The sequence below is a fragment of the Durio zibethinus genome, chromosome 16 (genome assembly GCF_047325235.1).
Source record: "Durio zibethinus cultivar Kanyao isolate XHJ-2024 chromosome 16, ASM4732523v1, whole genome shotgun sequence".
NCBI classification, from domain to species: domain Eukaryota; kingdom Viridiplantae; phylum Streptophyta; class Magnoliopsida; order Malvales; family Malvaceae; genus Durio; species Durio zibethinus.
The window spans coordinates 7,196,749-7,201,684 of NC_143177.1; the positions used below are offsets into that span (position 1 = coordinate 7,196,749).

The 4,936-nt window shown below is 31.1% G+C and overlaps 1 non-coding gene across 1 annotated transcript; it reads right to left on the reverse strand.

The window, feature by feature from the left end:
- Positions 1–4,299: 4,299 nt before the first annotated feature.
- Positions 4,300–4,406, reverse strand: LOC149514253 (small nucleolar RNA R71). Its single transcript, XR_016328909.1, has one exon. It is a non-coding gene; the product is annotated as a small nucleolar RNA R71 (small nucleolar RNA).
- Positions 4,407–4,936: the final 530 nt, after the last annotated feature.

Sequence of the window (4,936 nt, forward strand, 5' to 3'; positions counted from 1 at the left end):
ATGAAAACATAAATGCATGCAAAAGTATTAACAAGGAAAAGAACAAAAGAAAGATAGTTGTATGGGGCATGGAATGACTCATGTGCATAAGATGTTGGTGCCTTCTTTTGGTGACTTGAAGAAGGTCAAATGGAGATGATTACATGGCATTTTGGAGAGATTTCATTGGCAATTAAATGGAATTTTTGGAGCGGCAAAATGCAAAAGGAAAAGATTAATGTCAAATAGTTTTGCGGCCATACAAAAGGAATGAGCAAAGAAGTCTCTAAAAGACCTCTCATTTCCAAATATGTTTGAGAGAATTTTTTAGGCTTAAGGTAACATTCACCTACCTATAATTAGGAGTGGAGCTAGCCATTTTAAAGAAACTTTACCTTAGGATTTTATTTTTCTATTCTTTAGTTTTTACACTTTTGTTTTACTACATTTTGCTTTCCTAACAACCAAATAGATCTTGATCTTCATGCTTTTCTATTGATTTTGATTGTAATTTTCACTTTTTTTGAAGTATTTTTCAGTTTTCTTTATGATTTTGGTAATGGAATTCACAAATTTAATTGATTGCCAACTTAAATATTCAAGTTTTCTTATTGATCTTAATTTTATTTTTGCATTTTTGCACTTGACTTAGTTGTAGTGTTTTCTTCAAAATGCAATAATTTCGTACTTGTTTTTGCTCTAATTTTTTGTACTATTTTTTAGTTCATTAAGATTTAATGTTGTAGAAAATCATCATCAAATTTGCTCCTAATCTATACTATTAATTCTCATAAGTTAAGGTTGAAATCCTAGAGGCAATAGAGATTAAGTGTGTGATTCAAGTTGGAACTTGGTTCTTCTCTCATTTACATAATTTGTTTACTTTTTCCAACCTTTGATCTCTTAGATTACTTGTTACCTTGCTTATTTTCTTTTTTTTTTGCAATTTAACTCATGGATTTGTTGGCTATTTGAATGAATTTTGTTGACATTGTTCTATTTTCCTCTGTTTTGAGTATATCTAGATTTGCTACTTTGTTGAGCTTGTTTTTCTTATTTTTGTTGTGATTTTCTTTCTTGTTGATGAAATGATCCTTAACTCAGTGTAATTTCATTTTCATTATAGGATGCTATATCTAATTTTTTTCTTTTCAATTCAGTGAGTTGCGGTTTGAAATTTCAATTTTTGTTTTGGTTTTTCTTAGTTAGTCTTTGCATTTTCTTGCACTTTTTGTTCTTCAATTGAGTTTTCCTTTTAAATCATTAGTTGATGTTTGAAATTCTAGTCCATAATCATTTACTTTAGCATCAATTAGACTTATAATTTTCAATCTAAGTTTGGGTACATGTCAGTTAGTCTTTAGTTGTGATTTGGTGTTTTTCTATTACATTGTGAAATTTCTCTTCAATTTTTTATTTTCAAATTTATTTCTCATGTTGCTTTTGACAAATCTTTAACTTTCTAGCTTGTCTTCAATTGATCATGTTCCATTTTTGGCATAAAACAATAGCTTTATTTGGTTTAGTCCATCTTGCAAATTTGTTATGGTTTTATATTTTTTTTTAAATTTTGTAACTTTTGATTTTCCTTTACATTTCAAACATGTTTTTAATCTAGTTCTTTATGTGATTTTGCATTTTTAGGCTTTAGTCCAATTACCTTATTGCTATTTAGATTTCATTTAGCAATGAAGTCATGGTTTTGTTATATTTAGTTTTTAACTTTTCGATTTTGCAATGTATTTTATATTTTGCTTTTTTTTTATTTACTTAGCTTTCCAATTTTGATATCTTTGATGCTTTATCCAATTTTATTTTTATAGTAGTTAGTTTTCATGTTCATTTGATGATTGAACCAACTTTAGAAGGGTATAAGGTGATAATAGATACTTAACCTAGGAAATTCTTTACCTAATCTCTGTGAGCCGATATCTTGATCGAGATGTCACTATTATTACTTGTACAACCTATGCACTTATAGATTTTCCCAATCAAGTGTTGTTCTTTATTTGGGGTCTCATTGGGGATAGTGATAGGATAGTGCCGACATTGGATGGGTAGGGTTTCTTACCCTTCTTTTCTAGAAGTCCTCAAAAGCAATGGCTTTTTCTTTTTACATGGCCATGGTAGCTAGAGACTTACCACTAGCCTATAGTTGTTGTTTAAGCAATAAGCTTTGGGCTAGGTAAATGGTGCTCGGAGGCCTTTCGTTTAACTTGGTTCTTATGCTTGGCAAAGATTTGTATGTTGAAAGGTTTATTCACTTGGCCCTAGATGAGTTGCAACTTGAAACCAAATTGATTCCCCTTGCTAGCCATCACTGACAAAGAAAAATCAAGGAACGACTTAGCATTTTTCATAAAATAGTTAAATGACAACGAAAACCTGGTTGATTTTTAGAAAGCTACCTTTAAACTCAAGAACAAATATGACCTAGCTACAAGTTAGCCTACTTACATCTATGTGCATCTTACCGTGATGCTTTATGTTATTAATGGCATCAAAGTAAAAGAGATTTTCCTCAAAGAACAAACCAAATACATCTAACATGTTATTCATGGGAGCTTAGTTTATACTAATCTCTCATGCTTTTTTTTTATTAAAGAATAAAACAATACTTGCTACCATTTTATTAAAGATGGTACATTTACAAAGAGTTTTTTACTAGGCTAAGTTGTTATATGCGAGTCTCTTCTCTCCTAGCTGGGCATTTGGTTTGTTGTTTTCTCACTTTGCACTCTTTAATTCATACATTTACTTGTTTAATTTCATTTGATTGCCTTTAATTTCAAGCATTTCAATTCTATTTGGCTAGAGTTTGTGCAACTACTTTATTTTTATTCTTTCTTGGATTTAGTTTATGATATACTTCAATGAGTTGAGTTTTTGATTGTTTCATACAATTTCTTTGTTAATTTAGATAACTTTTTTAGCTTAGTTTAAGTCCATTCTATCTAGAGAGTTGTAGATCTAAGTTTTCTTTCAAGAATAATTTGTTTCTAACTTTTAATTGCAACTTGTGGTTTTCAATTTTTTGGTTAGATCTTATGATTTCTTTCTATTGCTTGCACTTTGATGCTGTTTTGATTCAAGTTTACATTTTGTTTTTGCAATTTACAGTTTGTTTGGATCAATTTCTAAGAAATTTCTAGATGTTTCTTTTGTTAGAAGTTGCAAGGTAGAAAAATTTGGTTACTAGTTAGTTATTTTCTTTGTTCCTTTAAGCTACTTTTTTTATTGTAAGTTAATCTAGTTATTTTCAATCCTTAGATTAGTTTTACATTTCAAATCATGTCAAGTTCAATTCAATCCATTTTAGCTATTGCTTTAGTTGATTTTTCTAGCTTGCTCATTTTACATATTGTAAACTTACTTTTTACTAGAATTATGCATTTTTCATTGTTTTACTCAACTATTCTAGTTAGCTTAGCCTTGTATACACTTTTTGATTAAGCCAACTTTAGAAGGAGTGTAGAGATGCTAGGTAGTTAGATTAAGAATTCTTTAGCTAATTCTTCTAGGGCTAACATCTAAACTTTAGGTCTCTATTATTACTTAAATGACTTATGCGCTTGCAAAAAATCATCCAATCAAGTTTTGGGTGCCGTTGTCGGGGATTAGGAGTCAAGAGCCTTAAACTAATATCATGCTTCACCATGCTCTTCTATAGATTGGTTCACCCTTAGTGTACATACACTAGGCTAGTTTTTAGGTTGTTTCAGTTTTGTATGCTCAGGGTGTATATAGTTTACTTTACTTTGTTATCCATTTTCATTAGTTGTACATACTTAGTTTCTTCATTTTAAAAGCTTTCCATTTGGTCTTATAGCCCATATATGCACCTAACTAGGAAATGTGAGTTGATCCCTTTAGATCATGAGCTTGAAACCATACTTAGGAGATTTAAAAAGGAAAGACAACTCGATCTTACCACTATGGTTAAGCAAAACACTAGAGCCTTTAGAGATTATACTGTGCCCAATCTTAATGGATTCCAACCTAGCATTAGGAGACTAACCATTCAAGTTAATAAGTTTAAAATTAAGCTTGCAATTATCCAAATAATTCAATAGTTAATGCAATTTAGTGGCCATACAAGTAAGGACCCTGATGCTTATTTATGGGATTTCTTGGAGATAGATGATACTTTCAAACATAATTGTGTTACTGAGGATGCCATGAAACTTAGGTTATTTCCTTTCTCCCTTAGAGATAGAGTTAAGAGTAGGTTAGCCTCTATGCCACCAAATTACATTACCATTTTGGGATGATTTAGTTCAGAAGTTTAAGGCTAAGTTTCTTTCTCCAGTCAGGATGATCAAGCTTAGCAATGTGATCACTGCCTTTTCCCAACATGACTCGGAGACTTTGTATAAGGCTTGGGAATGATATAAAGAGTTCTTGAAAAGGTATCCACACCATAGACTACCTAAATGATTGGAGATTCAGATATTTTATAATGGGTTGATACCAAACATTTGGACCATTCTAGATGTTATAGCAGGAAATGCCCTCATGAGTAAGACCGTCGATATTGCATATGATTTGATTGAGGACATGGCCATAAATAACTTTTGGTAATCTAATAATAGACAACATCATATGAGAGCTTTAAAAGTGTATGAACTTAGTAAGCTTACAGCTTTTAATGATAAGGTAGATTCTTTAGCCAAATCAGTAGAGTCTTTGAATCTTAAGGTTACAATTTCGAAGCTGAGTCCTAGTCAGTCTAGGTTCACCCATAGTTTAATTGCTTGTTGTGAAGTTTGTAGGGTAGGTTACCTAAGGGAGTCTTATCCTAGTCACCTAAAAAGTGTCCAGTACTTAGGATAGAACCTTAGGTAACCTAAAAACCCTTATGTTTATACTTATAATATTGGTTAGAGGAATAACCTAATCTTTTCTTAGAGTCAACATTAGAACTATAACCCTATCCTTGTTCAACCCAATCATGCAC